This window comes from Chinchilla lanigera, unplaced genomic scaffold (genome assembly GCF_000276665.1).
Source record: "Chinchilla lanigera isolate Chin_1 unplaced genomic scaffold, ChiLan1.0 scaffold00098, whole genome shotgun sequence".
NCBI lineage: Eukaryota > Metazoa > Chordata > Mammalia > Rodentia > Chinchillidae > Chinchilla > Chinchilla lanigera.
The window spans coordinates 4,286,069-4,313,285 of NW_004955499.1; the positions used below are offsets into that span (position 1 = coordinate 4,286,069).

The 27,217-nt window shown below is 38.5% G+C and overlaps 1 protein-coding gene across 5 annotated transcripts in view; it reads right to left on the reverse strand.

Annotated features, from left to right (window-relative positions):
• The window catches only part of Nlgn4x (neuroligin 4, X-linked), a 395,672-nt gene that overhangs the window by 334,115 nt on the left and 34,340 nt on the right, over positions 1 to 27,217 (reverse strand). For all 5 annotated transcript variants that reach the window (XM_013505622.1, XM_013505623.1, XM_013505625.1 and 2 more), the window contains 2 exons: positions 25,683 to 25,851; positions 21,853 to 21,941 (listed from right to left, as the gene is read on the reverse strand). The gene's annotated coding sequence lies outside the window, so the exon portion shown is untranslated. The remainder of the gene's footprint in view (positions 1 to 21,852; positions 21,942 to 25,682; positions 25,852 to 27,217) is intronic.

Below are 27,217 nucleotides of genomic sequence, written 5' to 3' on the forward strand. Positions count from 1 at the left end.
TCAGCTTCTCACAGGAGCACCACGACATGTTCCAAGAGCAGTACCCAATTGATCTAAGACCTCTGCCAAGATTTCAAGCTCATGCCAGCACTCCTGGAATGAGCTGAGTTCTTCAAGAAGTTAAACAAAGAAAAAGTGTGTGTGTTAAATCCTCCCAAAATAAAGACAGGCATCACATTTTTCATTGCATATTTGCAACAATTTGGATGTTTTACCCCTCTAGTAAAAATAACACCTGTAAGACAAGTACCTGAAATTTTCTTTGCTTTGTGAAGAATAACATTGTCACAGAAATGGAGAGGGTGATATAACATTATCTATTTTTCTGCTACTTTGGTGAAGAGACACTTCTCTCTATGAAATAGAATTTATTCATTAAACATTACCCAAGGCTATTTAATGAAGAGCTAGTGTTTCCACGTGTTCCTTTGATTCTTTCTCCCCACTTATTTTCATAAAGCCTTTATTTTGGTTTGTCAATTTTATATCTGGTAAAGAAGCTTCTGATAGGGTTGCTGGCAACACTGTTTGAAAGAGTAACAGCTAAGGTTAAAAGTGAAATGTACTGCAAAAAAGGAGATGGAAAGAGAAGGAAAGTTTAGAATGTGGGTGATGTGTGTAAAAATACACCAGTTTAGGGACAGCTCTAAACTTCCCTCAAATAACTTTCCACATTTCCTCCTCCACTGCCATCTGGCTAGCCCAGCTGTCTTCTAGAGGGGTCTATGCTACCATGAGTGTTTCTGCTCTGGCCAGGAGTCTTTGAACTAAAAGGATCTCATTTGTGCTTTTGGAAAATACAACATCCAATACAACTGATGAGTATGTCCCAAGGAGCTCTAAAGCAGGTGCAGGAATGGAAAGGTAGAATGATATGGTCTTCAGAATTCAGGCTCTAACGCAGAGCCAGAGATGGCAACACAGAATGATACAACCATCGAAATTCAGGCATAAAAGAAGGACTCATCGTTACTGCAGGGTCCTTTTGAGAGCTGTCAGAGTGTGGTCTGAGTGTGGCTTATGTACTGGGAAACTGATCTTTCGTGTGATGACATTGGAGGTTGGCAGGACCTTGAACAAGTGGTTTGTAGGGAGAAGCCCTTATGTTAACTGGGTGCTGCTTTTGCGAGGGATTGTGGGACTTAGGGTCTCTCTGGTTTCCTGTTTTTGAGATGTGGTCTTTTTCTTTCTCACACACCTGCTACTGCTGTCAGCCATGAGTTCCTGACTAGACACCAGGTGACACCAGTGCCATGCCCTTGACATTCCAGAAATGTGGGCTAAAATAACCATTTTAAAAGTCATCCCCCTGCAGTGATCCATGTGCACCCACCTTTATAGTAGCACAGCTCACAATAGTTAAAGCTTGAAAGCAACCTCTATGCCCATCCACTGAGGAATGGATAAAGAAAGTGTGATATTTATACATGATAGAATACTGCGCTGGCCTAAACTCTGAGTCACTGGCAGTGCAACGGGTAGATCTTGAGATGATAAAACCCTATGAAATAACTCAGTGAAAAATGGTTAAACATCACTAAGGATCTCTAATATGAGAGAAACAGATAAAAATAATTCTAATGGCAAAATAAAGAGCCATGTTATGAAACAGGAAAATAGTCTTAGTAGAGATGGGAAAGGAATTCAGCCAAGGAGAGGGTAAGGAGAGTCACAAGGATCAAAATACGTACATGTATGAAAATCCCAAACTGAATGAAATCACTATGCCTCGTAAATATGTAGTAATAGAAAAAAGTAAAGCTAGTGTGCCTCAGCTATTCAGTTATAGCAATGGAAAATTTCATAATACAGCCCATCAACATTTCTTCATGCAGAACCATTCATTCTAATGTGGTCATCCCTAAGTAAGCCAACATAGGCAAACTTCCTATGTGCATGTCTCCATACTAATGTATCCTTTTCATTTTCCAAGGGCACGAAATACAGACACTGGCAACGAGAACAAATATATAGTTGCCTATTGAAGTAGAAACGTGCACTGTGGTATTTCACAGTTCCACACAGTATAATCTACATTGCAGATATTCTTATCAGCTTTAGTCTGCTATGCAAATCTATGAGCCGTATCTGCAAATTTTTATGTGCTTAAATTTGCAACCAAAACCTTCAACAATTTATCTAAGCAATAGGCTAGACTTAACCTTCCAGCATTTAGGATTAGAGACACAGAAAGCTGAATCATGTATATACATAGTCACCAAAGAAGCATGTAGTCGGGAAATAGGTGCAGAAATGTTGAAAGGGTTTGCATTTAGAGAGAAGGGGCATGCAGGGAAGCAGATGCAATCGTTCAACCTCCAGTATCTATTTCACTTGACAAAGTACTCAAAAGTGTTTCATGTGCATCATTTTACTTAAAGGGAAAATAGAGGTTGGCTATTCTCACATATGTGTTTTTTGGACAAATGGTATTGATTCACCTGCATTATTTCCTCCACCGTTCTTACTGCAGAGTGGACACTAGTAGGCTGGTGTGCAGTGCTGTGGGTACCTGCAAACACCACCTCCCATTTCCTTGTTTTCCATAGTGGAAATACACTTCCGAAAATAGAACTGATTAATCCCTCTGGCAAACACACCGCCACTGCATTTGGAAGCATAATTTTGCTAAGTGCACTGCTGAGTGCCTTTCCACTTGGAAGCTAAGCACAGTCACTATTCAATTTTAAGAAAAGTAAGTTATTTCCCTTTGTAAGAGGTGCCCGGTAATGATGTACTTCGGATCCTTAGAAATCACCATGACCTGGGAAGTGATAATTAGGCAGCAAAATGGATTCAGGTCAAATACAGTTTGCTTATTTCCTACAAAATCTAACTGTGTGAAAGACCACTTTTTTTATTAATGGAGAAAGAAAAAGATGCTCTAAAAATTTACAGTCTAACCAGGGAGTCAGTGCCCAAACCACACACACACACATACACACACAAATATGTGTCTATATACACATACAAATATTTTTCCTTATGCTATTAATCGTAAGCCATAAAATCTCTTTTTAGTAGTACACTGTCTCTCTAGTCAAACTGAGATGATTTAACAAAAATAACTTTTCAACTTCAAAGATACTAGACAGCATTAATAATAACAAAAATAATAATCATAGTCACAAAAGAGGTCTTTGACTTTGAAATTAGTCTTTGCACAATTTAATTGAATTCTTAAACTGCTCCAGCAAAATACAATATTTGAAAGAAAAGTCAGGGTCCTCAGAACAAAACAGTACGGGCAAAAATGTTCCTGTGGGCTTTGTGGAAATATTACTTACAAGATTATGTGATCCCTAAGCTCATCTGTGCAGCTCTAATTAGGCAAAGTTTTACCAAACTGCAGGATGAGTGCAGGATGAATTTTCAGCAACTTAGTGGACATCTTGCATTTTAGGGGATCATCCAAGGTTCTCTCTCTCTCCTTCCCTCTCTCTCTCTCTCTCCACAACTCATAGAATTTTGATGTCATCAAGGAAAACAAAAGCACCGTGCAACTTCACATTTTGAGAAAGCTGGAGTCTGTTGTTTTCATATACGTCTGACACCAAGAATATGCAGACTGGGGCAATTCTTTGGTGCAATACTGCTTCAGTGGTTCATATAAATTTTAGTGTATTTGCTTCGGAACTCCCTACCCCTTGCTTTGATTCTCTTCCTTCATACTGAATTTACGAGACTCAGCTGTGAAGATCTACTCCACGTTAGTGCAACCACAAATCACACTACTCTACACCTTGCTCAAATCCACTTTCAAGCTCTTTGCTTTACCTGGTTCACCTATATGGGGCCCCAAGCCTTTGAAGTCCTAATATCTAGTTCTCTGAGGTGTAAAATGATGATCATAACTGTGTGATAAACAGGATCATACCCCTCCAGACAGCTCACATATTAGTGATCAAAACATGTTATTATATTAACCAATTTCTTGTTGGTTGGACACAATATCTGACATCACAATTTAGAAGACATAGTTTCTTTGGCTCATAGTTTGTGTGAGTTCAGACCATGGGTAGCTGGTTTTAAAACAGAAAGATCATAGCAGAAGGGTGCAGTGGAGGAAAGATGCTCTCTCTTCATGGTGGTCAAGGAACAGAGCAAGGAAGCCCCATAGGGGAGGGGGTCAGGGACCAGACATAGACCTCAAGATCCTTTTTCCACGAATCACCCAGACATACCCAGAAATGTGTTTCACCAATCCCCCAGAAGATGGTTGTGTGACATCACTGGTCATAATTGGTACAAAAATGACCCTTAAATATCACTGGTAATAATTTGGAGAAAAAGGACCCTTAGACACTGTTGGTGGGAATGTAAATTAATACAGCAACTATTGAAAACAGGAGGGAAGATCAAAAAAAAAATTAAAGCTATCATATGGCCCAGCAATGACATACATATCCAAGGGAAATGAAGTCAACATACCAAAGAAATACCTGCATGAGCAGCTTTATTAAAGTACGATGCACAGTAACTTAAATTAGGAATTGAACTAAATTCCTGTTCATGGAAGAATGGATTAAAACAAATATAGTATATACATACAAGGGAATATTATTCAGTCATAAAGAAGAACAAAATCCTGACATTTGTAGCAATGTAAATGGAACTATAGAACATTTACTAAGCGAAATAAGCCAAACACCAAGAGACAAGTGCGATATATTCTCTCTCAAATGTGTGGAAACAATAAAAAGATAACTTGAAAGTAGAACTATCACAGACTAGTAAGGAAGGTGGGAGTATGGATGAGAGAGCAGAAGAAAGGTAACTGGGCATAATCAATGCATAACGGATGCATGTGTGGAAATAGCACAATAATCTCCACACACTGATACAATTAATGACTATGTAAAGCTTCTTAGGAAAGATGAAATGCTACAAGATTGTCAGCCTCTGCTCTGATTAATAACCTAAAGAGATAACATGGAATTCTGGAAGCTGAATGACAGAGTGGTCAAGTGAAATACTTATCCCATAAATATGCATGATAATTATGTGTCAGTAAAAGATGAAAAGAACAGGTCTCTTAGGCATTAACTGTTCCTTTCAATAAACCAGTAGAAATTATAATTATATTAGCTATCTTCTGTGTGTGTGTGTGTATATATACATATATATATATATATACACACAATACTGTGTGGGTTTGATCAATATTTGATAAAATATGTATATAAATTTGAAATCATTAAATTAAATCATTTTGATAAATTAAATTAAATTATTTTGATAAATATATACATATTTCCTTCTTTCTTTCTCTTCTCCTTTCTTTCATCCCAGGTGAATGCCTATATCTGATAATCTGAACAACTAATTTGAAGATAACAATATGCAATATAACAACCATCGTTAATTTCCTATCATCTTATTTTGAAATTCTGTATCATTTTTATTATTTAATTCTGTATCATTTTTTATTGCTTTCTGTGCTGTTTGCTTTATGTATTTGTTTTCGTTAGTTTGATTTTTTAAATGGATTGATACTCTTTTTTGTTTGTTTGTTTGTTTGTTTTTCTTCCGGTACCAGGAATCAAACTCATGACCTTGCTTTTGCCAGGCAGGTGCTGTGCCGTTGAGCTATATCCCCAACCCCTCGTTTTTTTTAATGGAAAACAAAGTTTATATGTATATATAAGGATAGCTTGGATAGGTGTATTGCTGATGTCTGTGGTTTATTGAAAGGAACAGTCAGTGACTGATCTGAAAACAATATTCAGTATAAGAACCATCGTTGAACTCCTACCATCTTGTATGGTGAAGCTCTGCATCATTTCCAGTGTTGTTTTTTGCTTGTTTGTTTCTTCATTGTTTTTTGTTTTTTACTTGTTCCTGTCTTTGTTTGATCAATCTTATATTCTTATGTCTGGTGGAATGAGTAACTTTGTTGAAGATAACAGTATGTAATGTAGCAATCATTATAAATTCCTATCATTTCGTTTTGAGGTGATGTATCATTTTTATTTTTTGTGTGTTGTTTTCATTTTGTCTTCATTGTTGTTTTGTCAGTTTTTTTTAATTTTTAAAGGAAAAGAATAATAAAATAAAAAATAGGCTCCTTAAAAATGACAATATGCTAAAATTCAGAATATGGATGCCTCCTTTTCCCTGGAATTTCTATGTCAGTAATTAGCACTGTGTTTACAGTGTGGCTATGTATGGCAATCAGATGGCTATGTTCACGTTGATGTCCCAGTTTGAGTAATATGGGCTTTATGCCCTATTACACTATTGTCATTCATTTTTCAGTTGTCTGAGTAGTGGCTTTCTCTCCCTTGTGTTCCAGTCACTCAAATCCATTACTAATAGAAGCAATGATCTTATATTAGGACCACAGAGCAATTCCAAAGTACTCATACCATCTCCAAGCTGGAATGTAAATCACCTGAAGGCAATGACAGGAACAGGTCAGAGTTTTTAGTGACACACTGTCTTTCTTCCCTTTCTGCTTTTTTATGTCCTGATTAATTTTGTTTTATTTTGTTTTGATACTGGGAGTGGGACTCAGGACCTTGCACTTGCAAGGCAAGCCCTAACCCTCATTATATCCTGACCTCTCACTGTCGTGATGCTGGGGACTAGGACCAAGGTTGCTACCTTTTCAGAACACTCAGGGAAGGCTTGGTAAAATAAATATCACATCACTGAGATCTCTTGAAGTCCCTTATATATCTACTTGGCTTGGTGTTGCAAACCTTATGTGTGTCTTTAGTAACGTAGTTTCATTCTGAAAGGCAATATGTTATGGCATTATAAATATTTGTAGAAATGTTTTTTTATTTTTATATATTTTATTATACATTTTTATGAGTATGTGTTTGTAATACATATTATTTCTGAGCACATAAAGTAGCACCAGAATTGTGTTAACAGAAAAGTTAGCTATGCATGAGAGACAGAGACAGAGAGAGAAAAAGAGAGAGAGAGAGAGAGAGAGAGAGAGAGACAGAGAGAGAGAGAGAGAGACAGAGAGGGAGAGAGGAAGAGAGAGAGAAAGAGAGAGAGAGAAAGATCAGAGTGCTTACTACTCCAGTTAAGCTATTCTCCACATGACCTTCAGAAAGTCTAAACTGCTGACAGCTTTTTCTTTTATTTTAAATGTTAACTTTCATTTCTCTAAGTTATCTTCAAAGCATTTGTCTTTAGTATCTCCCTGGAGCAGAGTCAAGTCATCCAGCACAAGGTTATCAGTTCATTTCTACCACAGCACCCTACATTTTTTTTTTTTTGTCTTGAAGGAAAGCAAAAGAAAAGCATTCTCGAATAGAAAACAATATTATATTATGAAGCAGCGATATTTGTGGTGCTCTCTCTAACTGATAGCAAACATAACTCTCTCTGCTCAGAAGGGTACTCAAGTCTAAATTTCCCCAGTGGATCCAAAGCTATCAAGGATATATATGAGACTGGGTTTGTAGCTGAATGAAGAAAGTTAAGGTCACTGGATGACTTGACCTCTCTTGACAACAGTGCGTGGACGTTAATAAATATTAGCAGATGGTGCAAAGAACCCTGAGGCATTTACTTGCTTCTTCGCTAGTCTGTTTTGCTGTATCTGTATATGCAGATGCATATACTGTCCAGTGTGAAGAACTAGACTATAAAACATTACATACTAAGTAGTCAACATCTATAAACCATGTCATGAGTGCCATCATTTTATTTCAGTACTCTTCAACGAATAATTTCTGATTATGTGGGACACAGTGAGTATGGTGAAATAAGATGTTTCCTAAACCCCGGGGGTTGGGGGGATACAATGGTAAAAAAGACTGGTGTTTTGAGTTAATATAAGTCATTCCCTATACCCAAGGGACCTCGAAGAGAAGGAAGAGGTGAAGAAAAACAGCAGATTCGATAGTGCTTATTGCTGTGGACAGGATAGGTTTTGTGCAGGTCACTCAAGGTTTGTGCTGGAATTTAATCTTCCTTGCAAAGTACTAAGATAGAGCAATCAAAGCCCAAACATAGTGTGGAGAAGTGGGAACGCTTGGAAGATAACCAGATGAGGTCACCGGCATGGAGCCCCTGCGACTGAACCTGTTGGCTTTGTAAGAGGAAAAACAGACACATGCGCCCACTCCCTGTGTCAGCGGGAGATGGCCTGCACCAGCTTTAAACTGTTACAGTCGGAAAGCCATCACCCGCTGAGGTCCCCTGGAGCTCTGGAACCCAGAATCAGAATCGAACATAAACAGCTTTTCTTCTTAACTCAGTCAGTCCGTTATACTGTCATAAAACCTCAGCACAATCAAATACAGTCTTTATGTCACTGTCGTCTTTGATGAGTAAGTGCAGATGAGAGGCTCCGGTGGTGAAAGTCCCCTTAGAGATTACTTTGAGGAGCACGTGGAGCCCTACAGAACTCAGTAGCAGCTAGGAAGTGAGCGGGGAGGCAGGGGTGACTCCGTCAGGTTCAGGTGTCTGGGGCTGGACTTGGCTGGTTCAGGGAGGTGGAGGATAGAGTGCATGTAGAGAGAGGCTGTACATGCAGAAAATGACACCTAGAGAAAAATCATCTCGAGGAATCTTGCTGGCCCAGGTGACTGAGGTCCAGACTCACTCTCCACCAGTTACACAGGGAGGGACGGAGGGCTTTCTACAGCAAGCAAGCAAGGAAGAAAGAGCGTAGGGATCCAGGAGAATAAAGATGGCGTTGAGAAGAATGAGAAGTAGCCAGAGTGAGCAACAGCTGAGCAACACGATTGTGAAAGAAGCAGAGGAAAGTAGCCTCCCAGGAAACGTGTTAGAAAGAGTGCAGAGGCCTTTGGAGATGCGAGCCCAAGTGCACAAGTTAGGACTCGAAGTTTAAAAGCAGGGCATTGATAATGCACTGCCCAAGGCTGTATACATCCGCATGTCTCAGACCTGTGCGTACGCTACCTTCGGGGTCTCTGCCAGTGGGACTAACTGGAGCTTCTGCAGATGGGTAGATTTTCCTGGATTCCAGGTAGAATCCCAAAATCCCTAGAAGAGGGAGGGAGGGAGGTGACCAAAGTCCAAGAGGCAGAAGCAAAGCAATGCTGTCAGCCTCCACAAACTGCGAAATGAGACAATAATGGTCTCCTAGAACCTTCTCAAGGACCCAGCCCTGCCCAGCACTCAGGTGTGGAGCCACATGAAGCTCACCTTAGACACACAATCTGTTTCCCCATGTGTTTTGTGCAATTGACTAGCTTGAGATTATGTGCTGCAACACGAAAGAGGAATTTGGATACGGTGCAAAGTCAGGGAAAGAAATTTAAGTTTCTCCTGAAGAAAACAAGCTAAGAAGTACACGGCAGGTACCTGGAAGGCTGCTGGGATAACTTTGGAATATAGAAGACTGATTGATAGTGTATTTCCAGATCCAGAATGCATAAGAACGTTGTTCCTGAAAGAGGCCTATAATCACTGGGGGTGGGGAGGTGGAATTTGTGGGAAAAATAGTATTAGCCCAGAAAAGTCCTATTACTATAAAATGTCTTTCCAAAAGATTTAGTTATTTAAATGCAAAAAGCCATTGTTTGGGATGCTTTTAAGATGGTGGATCATTTTCCAGGTCTTCTACTATGGAAAATCAAGTCTGCATCTCTGTTGGAAATGACTTCAAAAATAGTCGATGACACCATGTTTCAAGGACTTGTTCCAAGAGCGGACCACGGAGGCAGGAATCCTGATTTTGCAGGCTGTGTGACCAATCACTGGTAGTCAGACCTGTCATGAGCACTGTTCTTCCACCATAAGTGAAACAACCTGATGTTTCTAAGTGTAAAGCCATCCGGGACAGAGGGTGCTTGACTCTTTCCTTACTACATAGATACACTGCTAATTTATGGTGGGTTTCTCTGGCTCCCATTCTGAGAAAGTGGATGGGTGAGAGGCAAGGGGAGTGAGTATCTGTATTGGGTTTAAGATTCAAGAATGCAATGTATGATCTCTTCTCAGAAGAACTAAATTAATTGATGTGTGTCATGAAGTCATGGACTGTAAAAGCCTGAGGGCAAAGACTTAGCAATAAAAGTGATGCAAGCAGCACCTTTCACAGGATTTAAAATGTGTGGCGGATGCACTTTTCGCTTTTTGGGGGGTATGAATGTGCAATCCTTTGAAAGCTAAGCAGTTAATGAGGAAGCACAAGCCTGACAGAGAATGCTTCTCTAGTCACTGACCTGGTCCCATTGGCTTATTCGTTCATTTTCCTCCCAGAGTGGCATAATTCGAACAAGCCAATCAATTACCATTAAAAGGACAAGCGAAAGACTATGCTTTAGCCAAGGAAGCTTTGCATTTTCTTAGTAATTGGGAGGGAAGAAATAGCAGCTAAAATAGAAGTCCATTTGGAACACTTAATTACAGGTAAGTCAGTGCTCAATAATTTGTACTTATTCTGTTCATACACAGAAGAGTGGAGCAAAGGTACATAAGATAATTAATAATCTCAGAATCAACAGAGCCTGCAAGCAGCTTTTACCTAGAGAAAACTGCTGGAAGACAGTGCATTCATTGATTTTCTTTTCCATCCATAGTCACAAAATTCAAGAAGGAAAATAAAATGTTTGGCTAACTGATATATGATTAGCAGGGAGGAAAATAACAGTATTTTTCCACTGACTGTGAGAGGACCACAGAGGAATTTCATGCGGAAGGTGTCAAGACTGCTCTCACTAGTCTGGGTAATTCTGGACCAATATCCAAGACATCTTCAGGCAGATGATACCTAGCATTGGATCAAACCGGTACTGAGCATCTTTATGCCTTCATTCCTCAGCGGGGGGATGGATACAGGCAAGGGAACCCCTGTAGGGTCACTAACACACTTGGGCTGCTCAAATCAGGGGTTATAACTGATGGTCCATGGTTCCAAAGTGGCACACATTCCACTGCCTGTTAACACGCTGAACTGATGACTGGATAAAGAAATAAATAAATATTTATACACTGTGGGAGCATTACTCTGACATAAGGAAGGATAAACTGGAGTCATCTGTAGGAAAACGGATGCATCTTGAGACCAAAACGGACACACTTAAACCCCACGTGGTTTCTTTTACTGAAAATCCCAAAATATAAATAAATGAAAGATCAAACTAGGAGATAACATGAAATAAGAATGGCACCGAGAGATGGAGGGAGGGAGAAAGGAGAACAGGCACGGGGCATGAATAGAAGAGTTAAGCTATGCCATGTACATGTACCAGCTCCCCAAGGTGAAATTAACAGTGTGGACTGCAAACATGAATTAACAAAAATAAAAGTTCTTTGAACATGGTGAGTTGAGTGCATTGCTTTACACTCACTCTGCACATGAAAAGGGAATCTTCCCTATGATGGACCACGGGTAGGATGAATTTTCTCTAATTTACATTTCCAGTCCCATGCAAAGGACGCCAAGCAGATTCACTTAAGGGAAGGCATGTCGTAGTTCTACTGGGGCGCGCTAAGAATTCTCACTTGGCTCTTGCTACGCTCTGCATCATTGCAGTTTCACAGTTGCATTCCCGTCCTTGCGTATCAGGCTTAAATAAATCAAGACTCTGGATCACAAGTGAACGTCGTGCTTTTAGTGGTTACTGCGGGAACTGGAGGAAGAAGGGCAAGCTAAGGAAATATTTTTAGGCAAAAGATCCTAAAATGCATACATCTAAAATATATCCACTTAATATCTATTGCAGGTCCCAGCATGCGGTGCGTGACATCAACCATCAGCAGTAACAAAGAGGAAACCATCCCATGGCCTATTGATATTAAGTATTCACGTCAAGAAGCGTGCGAAGTCAGAACTACCGCTCTCTCAGATTCCCACATACACAAAAGCTGAATTCAACCACCCCCTTGGTTTTAACTGTATAAGACGCACTTCATTAAAAAGTTTAGTGAAGCGGAATAAAGCTCACAGCAATTGCCGGTGCTTAATCAAGCGTCCACGGCTGCTAGATCATGAAGCGAATGGATTGGGGCAGACAACAAATTGTGAAGATAGTTCTCCATGATCAATCTGCTTAATAAGGAGATTTTGCCGTAACGGAGAGTAACAACCAGCAACCAGCAACCAGCAACCAGAATACATCGCTTCGATGGCTAGCGGCAAATGACACAAGCCGGGGTGAGTGACAGCTCATTTCTTTTGTTCTTGAAGAACATCAAGTCTCTCGCCAGTGCAGAGCAATTGCGCATGTAAAACTCAAGGGTGTTTCTAAACCGTATTCATCCGCATAACCTACATCCCAAGTTTTAAACACCTACTCTATATTTTAATGTAATAGTAGATGCTTTAACAGAATTATCCATATGGAAACATATATTATTACTGATAATAACAAATTCTATATTAATATCTCTTAAAATGTATGCATTTGTGCATTCATTTTTATGAACCCTCTGTGTTGACCATGAATTGCTCACCACTTCTAAAAGAATCATACCATGCCCTGCAAAATAGAGATGGACAATTTATTTTGTAAAGAGTCAAAGGATGAATATTTCAGGTTTGGCAGGCCATTAGGTCTGTGGGAAAAACATTCAGATTTGGCACTGTTATGTAATGGAGCCATGAAAGGAAATAAAATGAAAGGGTGTGATCATTTTGTGATTAAATTCGGTTCACCAAAGCTGGTTGCCAACTTAGACGTCATGGTTGACTTACCCTGAAGTAGGACATGTATACGGCATTGTCATTTATGCAGCGTTAGGTTTATTTTCATTCTCCAGAGAGCAAACAAAAATTAGCTTATGCATAAGTAACTCATACAGAATAAAAGCTGATCTATAGAACTATATATAGCTGCCCTTCTTTCATGCATTCTGCGTATATTGGCAAAAAGAAAGCAGAAACGATGAAAAGTAGGCAATATCTTATTGATACAGAGGAAACAATTTAAATTTGAGACACAGATGAAAGGGGTAGGATAAAAGAGTCCCCGAAATAAATATAAACACTAAAAATCAGAAAAGTGGGGAAATTTCTTTCACTGCCGTTCTGAACCATTGCATTTTACTCATCACCTAAACTTTGAAAAATATAAAGACGCAATAGTCCAGTTGCACTCATCAATTATATCATTATGAGCTTCAAAGTACGTGCTAATAAAAGCAGTGAATGGCATATTAACATGTGCTGTAATTTTGCCAAATGATTGAAACTACAAAATTCATAGGATTTGAAATAATTGCATGCCACCTTTATCAACACTTTACCTCTTCAAGGGAACTACAAAAGTCTTTTCACTAGAAATTGAAAACGAAAACGAGATCTAACTCCACAGTCCGTAGTCAAAGCTACTTAAAGCATTTCCTGTCAAATGTTTAAGTATAATGAAAGGTTTACCACCCAAAGCTAGTCATAATGTAATAACAAAATAAATAACAATGAGGAAAATAGCTTTCTGAGCAGCTTGAAAGGGTTATCTAAGTTAAATACACAGGGTGTGATGAAAAGAACGGTGAAGGTTTCAATAAAAATTTTAAAAGTTTATTATATTAAAAGGCACACGGACAATATCCCCCTTCAAGATACTCCCCCAACTTGCGTGAAACACACTAATCCCAGTCTTTCCGTATTTTAAATGTTTGTATTAGTAACTGTTTGCAGTACACAATGATTATATTCACTGTGGAGAGTTGGTTCATACACATAACACATCTTAATTCTTTTTATGCCTCTTTCTTTTCCCATATGTAAAAGATCTATTTCCTATTATCTTTCATTTTGCTGTTTAAGTCAGTTTTACATTGGGTGAAACCATTTACTATTTAAGCTTGTGTGTCTGAAGTATTTCACTCAACATTATTCTCTCAAGGTTACTGTAATTTTTAAAATTTGAATATTCACTGTATATTTTTATCACATCTTTGTACATTATTCAAGCTAATGGTCCCTTTGACTCCTAAAGGAACTAGACTTGCTTTTGCTTCTTCTTGGTAAGAAATACACATCAAAAATCACCAAATAAAGGCACTCACTTCCACACAAACACCTAGATATGGCCATCTTCCTAGATTTATTTCCTTACCCACTACCGGAAGTAGAATCATAGAAGAGACCACCGGCAAGAAGTGACGTCATGAATGGGTGAAGTAAGGGTCCCATTCAAGGATCTTCTGTGAACTACTGGCTGAATAATATTCTTAAATAAAGTTTCTTTCTTTCTCTTCTTTCTTTCTTTCCTTCTTTCTTTTTTCTTTCTTTCCTTCTTTCTTTCTCTCTCTTTCCTTTTTTTCTCTCTTCTTTTTCCTTCTTTCTTTCTTCCTTCCTTTCTTTCTTTCTTTCCTCTTTCACCTTTCTTTACTAAGGAAAGGATTTTCACCTTTCTATACTAAGGAAATAGACATTCTCTCTCCATATAGCCAGTATTCTGGTGTCCAAAGGAATCCTTTCTTTCCAGCCCATTTCTCTTCTCTCTGATAGAGGTAATATATTAGCAGTATCCTTCCTTTTAGGCCTTAATGGAGAATAGCCCCTGGTAAGCAGTGGTGGGAGGACCCATTTTGCAGGAATATTGGCCTCATGGTGAACCAACAACTGATATTAAAGTTTGAGCAACAAAAATAATTTAAAAATAGATGCACTTCTACTTCAGTAAAGTAAAACAACTCTTCAATTCATATCACTTAACATTATGGTCTCCGGATGACTCCCTTTTCCTACAAATGACTCAAGTCTGTCTTTCTTTAAGGAACAGTAGTAGTACTTCTTGTTGTGAAAATACCACATTTTCTTTATCCTTTCATCTGTTGATGGTCATAAGTGCCACTTCCAAGATTTAGCTATTATGACACACAAGCTTAAATATCGTACATTTTTCCTCGTACAGGGGAAACCCGTAGCAATAATAAAGAGCAAAACAAAAAATAGATCATAGTAAGTAGGGACACTGATATTTTTCAAAAGAGAAAGGTATCAAAAGAAGGAGGGGCAGGAAGAAAGGGTGAGGGATGAAAAGAAAGAAATCTGAACATGTTTTGTACATGTAGAAGTTCTACACAAGCAATGTGCACATTATATACTGCAAACATGCACTGGAAAAAAAGAAAAGAAAAAGGAAAAGGAGCAAGGGATGATTGGAGGAAGCTGGGTAAAAGGGAAAGGGGATAGAAAAACAATTAAGATGTGTTGTGTACATGTACCCACATCCCAGAAGGAAAGTAAACAATCTACCCTACACCCCTGTACTTAGAAACTTAAAAAAAGTCTTGGAAATGGTAGATAATGTTTACATAGTATACAGAGAAACACGTACTTTTAATTTAATCAACACTTTCTTAGGTATTCTACAGTAGCTTTGTATTTGTTTAGCAAACATCAACTTACTACTTTGGGGCTAGATGATTTCATGGCTGAGAAAGAGACTCAACAGTAACTGTATGCAACAGTTGTGAGCCCATCAGAATTTACCTTAAAAGATTAAATATGAATGTTTATATATGTGTACACTTTCTCATTTTTCTTTAGTATTGAGACTCAAAGTCACGGCTCTGCCAGTCTCCCAAAGTCCTGCTCTGTCCTAGCCCCCAACGGTACAACTTCAGTAAATTGCCCAATAATAAACTTGAAAGTTAAGTGTCTAAACCCAGATAAATTTTCCTGATGTCTACTCAGTATGTTCATTTTTGGTGGCATTTCCAGAAAACAAATACGTGTATTAATTTCTTCAAGGGGGCTGGGGATTTAGCTCAGTGGCACAGCACCTGCCTGGCAAGTGCAAGGTGGTGAATTTGACTCCTGGTACTGAAAAAAAAAAATTTCTTCAAGATACTCTAAGTGTACCTTGAGAGCAGAGAAAATTCCCATTAGTATAAGCAGAAGGAACGTATCATAATGATCTGGTAAGTACACTGGTCACAATTCACCTTGTCTTTGAAATGTCCTTCAAGCATCTCGCATGAATTGGTAGTACAATTCAAATTCTGTCATTTTGTTAAAACATGTGTTCATTCCAATCCAGGGATATAACTTAGTGGTATAAGTACCTGCCTGGTAATCACAAGGTCCTGAGTTCGATTCCCAGTACTAAAAAAAAAAAAAAAATTGTTGGTTCCTTATTAAAAGGAGTTAGTGTGTTATGTTGACCTACAATACAGTTTTCTTCCATTCTATACCACAGATGTTTAAGAAAAGATCCATTTTATTTGGATTTTAAAATAGCAGGAAAAGGGCTGGGGATGTAGCTTAGTGGCACAGTGCCTGCCTGGCAAGCACAAGGTTGTGAGTTCGATTCCTGGTACTGGAAAAAAAACAAAAAATATAAGATAAAATAAAAGAAAATAGCAGCAAAAAATCTCAGTGCTCTCGTGGGAATTATTACATCATCAGAATCTACACCCTATACTCAAATTCTCCCCCATATAATATTGCACATCCTATGTTCTGGATAGACACTTGATCGCTTGACCCATAAATGAAACACTATTTTCAGTAATGTCATGAAAGAAGTTTTTATGACCATCAGTTTTTAATTGGCCCAAACCATCCCAGCCATAAAATTAATTATAAAATGAGGTTACCAAGATCAATCCAAACTACTATATTCCCTTAATAGGGGCTGAGAAAGTATTCACCCAACTATAGATTTTAAAAAATGAATTAAGCTAGCATCTGTTCAAATTTTCAAGCATGCGTAGGCAGGCTTCTAGAGTTTATGACTGATTCATGGGTTTGAGTGCTATATCCGCCCTGGGTTTGCTAGTTTGCATACAGTGTAAGGGAGGGAAAGAGGCTGCTTGCCACCACTCCTCCCTTTTGCTCTTGTTGCTTTTGCTGTCTTCCACCACCATGAACTGTTGCCCTCTGCCATGTGCCACTCTGCCTTGGAGCCAGCCAAGTATGGACTGACACCTTTACAACTGTGAGCTAAATACACCTTTCCTTCCTTAAGTTTGGGCACTGAGTATTTTGTCTGGGCAATAAGAGGAAAGTAACCAAGACAATCTCTTAAGCAGCTGTTCTTAATTTGTGATCACAAGTTCTGCCTGTTGAAAGGAAACAAAGGCATACCTCCCCAGGTTTAAACCTATCACAAACCCAGTAACCAAGACCGAGCTAAACAGCTGCCGACTACTTTGTGATATAATGACAGTTGTTCCAACTGAAAAGTCAGAGTGTTTGCAAGAGTTATAGAGAAGTCTTATGAAATGTGAGCACAAACAAGATCGTTTGTTTTCTGTTTTGTGTCAGCCAAGCCATCCACCGCATGCAATATGGAAAGTTCCAAATTAAGATTGACACTCAATAAACGTCCCAACCATCCTCATACCAAGGCAGCCCCTCCCCAGTAGATGATCCCATTACTAATTAAGCAAAACCTAGTAAGACACCGATTTATCAGAGCAATGCTGGTAATGACCTATGTCTTCAAATGCAAATGGAATCCAAGTGCAAATGGTTCAATAGTCAAAGTCCTTCTAGATGCAAAAGTTGCCATTTCCTTTCCCTGAGTGTGCACTTTATGTAATGTTGATCTGGGGTTTCATAATACGAGCTGTCCTGTGGTAAGCAGTGACTTGTCTACTGATGAGCCTTAGGCAGATGTATGAGTACTGCCTCTCCTTGGAACTAGGACAGCCCGAGTATATTAAAGTGAATATTCCTTGCTCTGTAGCTCTGGAAATTATTACAGCTCAACAGCACTAAGTCGCTGCTCACAAGGCTGGTAGTCAAGAAGGAAGACAGATAATTCAGAGCTTCGAAAGTTTCTTATTTATTAATATTTCTCTCGGTTGCAAAATAAAACAAATAAAAGGAAAAACTAAAAATGGCTGGATAATTCAGGTGACAAAATGATACATAAAGTGTTCTTGTTGTTTAGTTGTGTGTGCTAGGTGAAAAAAAACTGTATGTGTACACGGGGTACATTTGATAAAATAAATAAGGCATAAATGATAAAGAGAATTAACACTTGATCCTTTTATCACCTATGATTGCCTCCCAAATTTGCTTTTAATGACCAAATAGAGGAAAGCGTATGGATGGGTGGATAAATGATAGAGATAGATAGATAGAGGATAGATAGATAGATAGATAAGTAGACAGACAGACAGATAGAAAGATAGATGATAGAAATAGAGAGAGAGATGATAGACAGACAGATAAAGATAGATAGATGGATGGATAGGTAGACAGAGAGATAGATAGAAAGATACATAATAGAGAGAGAGAGAGAGGGAGAGAGAGAGAAACCTAGATAGATAGATAGAGATAGAGAGAAGGATTGATGCGTGGATGGATGGATAGATACATAGATAGATAGACTATAGATAGATAGATACATGATATATACATATATATAGAGATAGATGATAGATAGATAGATAGATAGATAGATAGATAGATAGATAGATAGATATAGAAAGAAAGATGGATGGATGGATGGACAGATAGATGATAGCTAGATAGATAAACAGACAACTAGAAAGATACATGATAGAAATAGAGATAGAAAGATAGGTAGATAATAGAGATAGAAAAAGGAATGGATGGATGGATAGATAGATGGATAGATAGATAGATTACAGATAGATAGATTATAGATAGACAGATACATGATATATATATATATATAAAGAGAGATAGCTGATAGATATAGATAGAAAGATGGATAGATGGGTGGATAGATAGAAAGATACATGATAGAGATAGATAGATAGATAGATAGATAGATAGATAGATAGATAGATAGATAATAGACAGAGATGAATGGATAGATTAATGGATAGATAGGTAGATGCATAGATAGATAGATAGATAGATAGAAATACACATACACATTATAGAGAGATTGATAGATATAGAAAGAAGGATGGATGGATAGACAGGTAAACAGATAGATACATAGATAAATTTATATGTAATAATATATCTTTGAAGAAACACTAACATTCATTCATGGCCACAAAGGATGGAGAAATGTTTAAAGTTAGCTTTTCTGGAATGAAGCACAAAGAATTTGATCTAGACCATCCTAGAATCCAGGAAATGCTAAAGAAATTTTGTTCAATAAAGAGCAAAGAACATAAAGTTTTAGCTGGATAGAAGATATTTCATCAAGCTGATTAGAAAATTAATGCTGATAACACAAAATGAAGAGTTATAATTGTGCACATTGCCACCCAGGACAGCTGAGCCATAAAAAGTTGCAACTTCCTACTGAAAATATTAATACATGAAATGACCCTTGTTTTGGGGGTGGTTTTTTGTACTGGGAATTGAACTCAGGACCTAGTGCTTGCTAGGCAGGCACTTGTGCCACTGAACTATATCCCCAGCCCCCTGAGATAACCCATCCAGATTTGGTAACTGGGAAATATTCCTCCAATGCTCATAATGTTATAAAACTTTTTTTAAATGGATTTTCCTGTTTTATGTTCTTTTCTAATTCCAGTTTCTAGACAGCAAAAAGGAGTTCCAGATCTGAGTGAACCTCAGCATACACATACCATATTTAGGACACCTGTGTTAGGGCTACATAGAAGGATAAAATGAAAGCCTGGTCCCATTTGAACAGCCCAACATGGACTCTTCAGCTGGTAGATCACTTGAGGGGCTTATTTTAGGATAAAGCAACAATTGGATAAGCAGTGGATCCCAGCATAAATTTCCAAGGATTTGTACAGAATACGTCAAGGGGCTGGCCCTGTTATTTGGACACACACTAGAAAAGCAGTGAACAATGATACAATTGATTAGAAAATTCTAGAAGTCAGTCTGGACACTTTCAAAAGTGCTAGAGAACATTGCTTTCTGCTTTCCTCAATTTCAATTTTATTTTTTTACCACCCAAGTAATATGAGAATTTTCCTAGGCTGATTTAACTGGGCTGAAGATGCCTAACTTAAAATAAGTCAACAGATGTCAAGGACTGTAATTTGTTTATTTATTTTTAATTTCTATCAATTGTTCCAAGAGAGCATGGGCAAAATTTTAGTATGTAGACGAAGGGCATATTATAGCAGATAATGGCAGAAATAGCCAGCTGCAGAATGAGCCTCAGGAAGAATCTCAGATCCTGGAAAGTTTCCTATCCCTTAGGATTTCTGTGGATTTCAAATGAAAAGAATGTGAGGGCTTCTGACAGTCCCACTCATCTCAAAGACTGACGGAGATGACATTTTTCAATAATTACTTCTGTTCTCCCCTGCACTTCGTATTAAAATAATTTCTCCTCGTGTCCACAGAGTACTGGTCCAGAATGGTTCCCTTCTGTGAGCCAGGCCTGGTAGCACACACCTGGAATCCCAGCACTCGAGAGGCTGAGGCAGGAGGTTCGTTGTGAGTTCTAGACCAGCCTGGGCTACAAGGTGAGCTCCATAAGGGGACCCTGTCTCAAATACAAACATACACCCACCCACACACCCACACACACACCCCTTCTGTGGGTACCGGAATGTGTGTACACTTGAGCTCTTACGTGAAATGTCATAGGGTTTGTTTGGAACCCATAACCATCCTCCTGAACACCTTGAATCACAACTCCCTGTGTGCTTTCAGTCATCAGCAGGTGGTGCATAACATCCTTCACCATGCATTGCTAAGCAGAGTTGGGTAATCTGAGCAACTACTTTGAAGATTACAATATGCAAAACAGCAACCATTGTTGATTTCCTATCGTCTTGTTTTGAAATTCTGTATCATTTTTAATTTTTTTTTTAATTTTAATTCTCTTTAAAATAAAAAAAAAAAAAACTGCTTTAAAAAAAGAGTTGTAGGGGGCTGGGGATTTAGCTCAGCGGCAAAAGCGCCTGCCTGGCAAGCGCAAGGTCGTGAGTTCGGTTCCCGGTACCGGAGAAAAAAAAAAAAAAAAAAAAAAAAAAAAAAAAGAGTTGTAATATGCTGCTTAGAAAATAGTGATGAGGAACTGGCTTGTACACATTCAGCACATGTGCAAAAATTTTTTCAAGTAACTTTGGGCTGATGTGGGGGGAATCTTGAGATTCTGAAACTGTGGATCGCAAGGACCTGCTGTGTTCTGTCTCGTGAGTGATGCACTTTCAGCAGTGGTGATCAGTTCCCGTGCACAGCCGTGTGATGGGGTTCTGCGGTCCTTCAGTCTAATGTCTAGGAGCCTCAGACATCATACAGACTGGAGGTGCTTTCAGTTTTCATATAACTCTTCACAACATGTCAGGCTCCGTGTCATGTAACCCACCTCTTACCAACCAAGACGACACATTTAGAAATAAGGAACGAACCATCCAGTAAGTTTACAGTGAAGAATCCGTCCTTGCTTTCTCCAATTCAAAGAGCCTGGGCTGGACACTTCTCCCAAGGGATAGTCCAGAGTCCTCAGAGACCCACAGGGGTACTAGGAAACCATCAAATGCAAGACTACACTTGAAGTTTACATAGCAAAAGCTCTGGGTACCACTGTTTGTTTATCTTTCTTTTTTTCTTTCTCTTTAAAATAAAAAGAGACCTCTTTGTGCTCCCAGTGATGGCCAGTGGTCCAGGGATGGCTCTTACCCAAAGGCACATTTTGGCCCCCTTGGAAAATTAGGCAGAGGGTTTGGGTGTGCAGCCCCTGCCAGACTTGACTTCCCATCTAGACAGGATCTAATCCAGTGTTCCTATAAATTGCCACCCAAGGCCACTGCCTGTCTTTTATCTATGCTCTGATGAGAAGAAAAAAGGAAAATCCAAAGGAACATAAAGTGGTCAGACTTATAAAAAAATCAGTGCGCATCACATCCTTGCAACATGCCTTCTGCAGCTGCATGCTAAACTCTCTCCACAGTGAGCCAAGGAAGCCCCAGGCTTCCCCAGTTAGCCAGGGAAGCAATGGTACCCAGCTTATCCACACCCTCACACCCTGCACAGCCCCAAATGTCTTTCTGGCCACGTTGCAATCATCAGCCCTTATTCTTAACACTCACCATGACGTTATCCCGCTGACACAGTGCGTTTTACAATCACTCCACAGGTATTTACTTGGTTGCCTTTTCCATCTTTAGCACATTGCTCCCTGTGAAATAAAAAAGAAACATACTACTGCACTTGGTGAGAGATGGTACTGTTGCAAAAGCAGCTTTAAGTTCCCTTTGAGTTCTTCTATGGGTAGTACAAGAACTAGCTGGTAGTGGGTTACTATTGTTCTTACCAGGTGCCCCAATAAGGCAAGCAGCTATGCAAGAGAGTACTGCTACACAGCCATGCTGAATTTGTCTTCTAGAGCTCACACTTTGAGCACACATGCAGTATGGAAATACAAAATCAATGAAGGAAGACATCTTGAGGTGGTCAATGCATGGTTCACCTGCATGAATCCTGTCAGCCACTCTATCTTTTCTCTAGGCTCAGATGAGCAGAAAAAAGGAACATAATTATCTTCGTAGAAGATAATCAATCCTGTGTGTATTTATGTTAGATCCAGTTTATTTCGATGAAGACCTCAACACCTTTGACAGATTTTTAAGGAGAGCCAGTAGATATCTCAGAAATAATTTATTTGCCAAAAGAAATGCTCAATCAGCAATATGCTCCCTGGAACACTGGTTCACAGTAGATAAGATCTGCTTATCTTGCTTTCTTTGTTTCCCTGTTTGGGCAGTAATCACCAGAGCAAAGTTTGACGTGTTTTGGGGTTATTTTGCCATGGAATCTTTGCTTTCTGGATGACTCTGAATCAACACTATAGATCCTACTTGCAAGTGAGAATCATAACAGGATGAGTTATTGTGTGAGAGACATTTGACACACAAAGTCTACTTTTAATTTTGCCATTTGATATCTCTGTGAAGGATGGCAAGCAGAAGGGGAGGAGAAAGTGTTTGATATCCTTCTCCATTGACCTCTCAACTTACAGAATATTAGCACAGAGTATTTAAAGTCTTTGGGTTCCACGTCTAATGAGTCAGGCTGTTATTAAATTGTCAAAAGGTATTTTATTTTAATTACATTTTCTATTTCTCATAGCAGGTAGTGCATTTAATTATGAATATGCATTTCTTAGATATCGATTAAAATGTATTTGTGAAATGAATTTATGCTGCACTACAATCATAATTGCATCTGCCTTTGGTGACCTTTCTACAGCCAAATGGGGATGTTATTAGCACATCTGTTTCTACGTTTGAAGAAGCTGGTTTTCAGGTGTGAGTTTACACACTAGGTGGGCTATAGCACAGGGAAGCAGATTGACAGCTAGGTTGATCTTGAGTACAGTGATCATGCATGTTTCAGGATTTCAATTTCCCTGCTCACCAGAGTAAATGTAATAGCTACAATAGTTAACATGGCGTTCAGTCACCCGACATTTAATATGTTCAGTGTTTTATAGATATCAAGTCCTTTAATCTCACAAATATATAAAGTATCTGTGAGTTATCACTATTAGTGGAAAAATTGAATGCAGGCAGATATTAGCCTCATTTGCCAATGAAACAGAGATATAAAGAAAAGGCTGAAATTCAACCCAGGGTCGTAATTTTGCACCAATCATGGCTCAGATGTGAGAAAGAGAGCATCATGTCTTTCTTAGGACCCTGAGTTCCCACACAGGAGAAATTAAGCATAAAATGGTTTTCGTCAGTGACAAACAACACTGGTCAAAAAGAGTTCTTTGATATCAGTACCAGTATATACATTAATGGTATCAATTTGAATCAAGGAAACACAGAAAAAAGACACAAACATATTTAAAATGTAGTTAAATCATACCTATCCAGGAAGATAATCAAATTAGCATGAGTAGAGCATGCAACTGACTTTTCAATTAATGCTCACTATTTTATTATGAGTTATTCTTGAAATCAGTTCCATCTCTACTTAATCTGCTCAGGGGGCTGGGGATTTAGCTCAGCGGCAAAAGCGCCTGCCTGGCAAGCGCAAGGTCGTGAGTTCGGTTCCCGGTACCGGAGAAAAACCAAAAAAAAAAAAAATCTGCTCAGACTTCCTGTCTCTGTCCATAAGCAAGGACTCATGCAAAATCCGCAACTACCAAGTTAATCACGGAGGAGTGCTCCAGAAAAGTGCCACAAAAAATGAAGGTGAATTATGTCTGATGAACTACTTTTTTGGTAGTGACACCATAAGTTAAAACTTTATTGATCACTTAAGTTTTGGGGCTTGCTTGACTTTGTTTATAGGTTTATTTAGGTACACAAAAAGATGGCAATGCCAACTGCCTTTGTGCTTGCCTTCTTTTCAGATCTGGTCATTTATTTTCAAATCTGATAGCACAAAATGTGGGTATCATAGAGGACTCAATGTTGAGTTGCCTGTCCTACTTGGACTCTGTGGGAAGAAGTTCATTTTTCCTTGGTGTTTCTGTCAGGGACGACTGTACGTGAAGCTTTTACCCTACATGTCAGAAAACTTTCAACCCTCTCTAGCTCTCTTACTGGATTCCTACTCCTGTACTCAAAGCTAATTTGATTATCTTCCTGGATATCCATGATTTAAATACATTTAAACATGTTTGTGTCTTTTTATGTGTTTTGTTGATCCAAACTGACACCATCATTGTATACACTGATGTATACATTATTGTATATACCGACAGTGCATACTGTACTGTTTGAATACATGTGTAATATTTCTACCAACTTCTTCATTGATTGATGCCTCTGTTTCTCTGTATCTCTGTCTCTCTCTCTGTCTCTCTCTGTCTCTCTGTATGTCTCTGTCTCTCTCTCTGTTTCTCTCTGATTTCCCTGTTGCCATTATGTGAGCACATTTTTTCCACCATGTACTCCCTGTGATGATATTCTTTTACCACAATCCCAAGGAAACAATGAGCAAAAGTAAATGTTTCTCCCTATGAAGTTGATTATGTCAGGTATTTTTTTCATACTGAGCAGAAGATAAGTAAATCAATGTGTGCGCTCACAACACAATCTTCTTCCAGAATGCCTTTGTCTTTTGAGCTCTGAACAATGAAGACAGGTCCTCTTTAATGGCCACGTAGGAAAAGCAATCTTGCTTCTACCTGCCGGCATTGATGGAAAATCCATACTATCAATGCTACTGCAACCAAAGAACTGTGTCTTTGTGCTGATCTGCCGTGTCAGATTCACTGTGCAATGTGGCAAGGCAAATATTTCATTTATTTGGACCTAATTAGAAGACAATTTCTTCTTATTATTTTTTTTAACTTTTTTTTTTTTTTTTTAGGTTTTTTTTTTTTTTTTGGTTTTTCTGCTACATCCCCAGTCCATTAATTTTTTTTTGGTTTTTCTCCACTACCGGGAACGGAACTCACGACCTTGCACTTGCCAGGCAGGCGCTTTGCCACTGAGCTAAATCCCCAGCCCTAGGAGACAATTTCTTATAACAGACAGAATATAAGCAAGGGTAAAGAATAAACTCTCAGTAAAAAAATGCTTCCAGACTTTACTATGAAATTTTAGATTGACAACCTATTACATATACCACAGAGGTGGAGAAATAGAACACCACATGGCTGATATCATAAAATTGATATTGAATTATACTTTATATTTTTGCATAACAGTATATTCTAACATATACATACAACTCCTCATGACATGTACTTTACGTTAAAAAAATAATTTGGCATATATAAAAACATCCTCAGAAACAACCTATCCTATGGATAGAGTAGATTTTAATAAAGAGGGGAGGTAAAAACGAAGCCAATATTTACAAAGTACTAACATAGTAGCCAATGCTGCCATGAAAGTGATTTCTCATGTTAATGGCTGCTAGCAAGAAGAGAATGCACTATTAGTCACAGCATACTCACCTTTTGAAAATCAGAGAAATGGAAGCGATGAAAGCGATATTCCACACTATGATAATGTTTCAAATAAGCTTCTCCATGTAGTTTCATCTTTACAGTTGCAGACTTGTGGGTACATGGAGATATTCGTAGCCATTCCAATTCACCTTAAGGTAGTTGATTAAGAAAGAACCTAGGACATGAGATATAGATACATAAACATTTTCATCCAAGATGGCATTTTTGTTTCTTCTTTTTTTTAAATTACACTACAGGATGTGTTTCCCTTGTTCAAAATTCTTGGTAACAAAAATGTTTTAAATTACATTTACAAAAAATGTAGAATATTTGCAAATATGTAGGGAGAGATTTGGGATGGAGCATAGGTATGACCAAGAAGTTCATTTATGTTTTTTATGTACAGAGACTAAAGGTACATTTAAGTACTTCTAATAATTTTGTGCATGGAGTAAACTTTCTTGGTGTAAAATTCTCCACTTTTTGACATTAACTGAACTCTCAGAATGCTTTATATTTGGGAGCATTACAGATTTCAGATAAGTGGATCATGGATCCTTAAACTGTAAAGAGTTTTTTTTTTCTTTGTGTATCAAAATAATTCTAATAAATATTGTCTGGAAACCCAAAGTCCTATCACTGCACAAGTGTTTGTTCAGCAAAGATCAATGCAAGTGCTCAGATATCAAGCAAGGGGCTGGATGATTCACTTCAAGGTCTTTTAGGGGACATTGGCATGAAAATAAGAGCTCTACATTTTACAAGGTGATCAAGGAATAGAGAGATGCTCAGAAGAGGTAGCAGCTGAGACAAAGTCTCAGGAGATAATATTGAGGATGAGGTCTGGAGGGAAGAGAGAGCAGGGGTGGGTGCATCAGGATGAGCCCTGTGGAGGACTGTTAGAAAGTACCCCAGGATCTCAGAGGTTTGAGTAGGTCAATGTCACCAAGAAAGCCGGGGCGTTGACGTCACTCATGACTAATGCTTGTGTTAAGGCAGATACAGACACACACACGCACACCAGCAGGAAAATGTAAAGTTATTTTTAAAACCTAAAGATAGTTCAGGAGTCCTTTTGAATACACAAACAAATTCCAAAGCCTGTCTATTATTTATGGAGCTTTCTTCTGAGTCAGTGACCTGTTCAATTTCTCCAAGAATATTAGGAGGCGCAACATTAATTTTAATACATTCGTTGGGCACAATAACTAGACTTGTGTGTGTGAAGAAAATTATTTATCTCCAGGTTATAGTGGAACCATTCTCCAAGTCCGAACATGTGCATACAAATATCTAGGTTGACCAAATTGACCGTAACTCATGCCTTAATTTATCTTATCTAAATTTCATCTTCCTTTCTCAAGTAGAAAAATACCCCAAGCATATTCACTTTGAAAAGTTGGGTATTTAATGAACTTACTTTCTCTCTTTGATACTCCATCAATTAATACTTAGAGAATGTTTAACTCAGTTCACGTTTAACATTACGCAACCCAAGAACGCAGGAGAAAAGAGGAACATTTCTGTTTAGAATTTTTTTA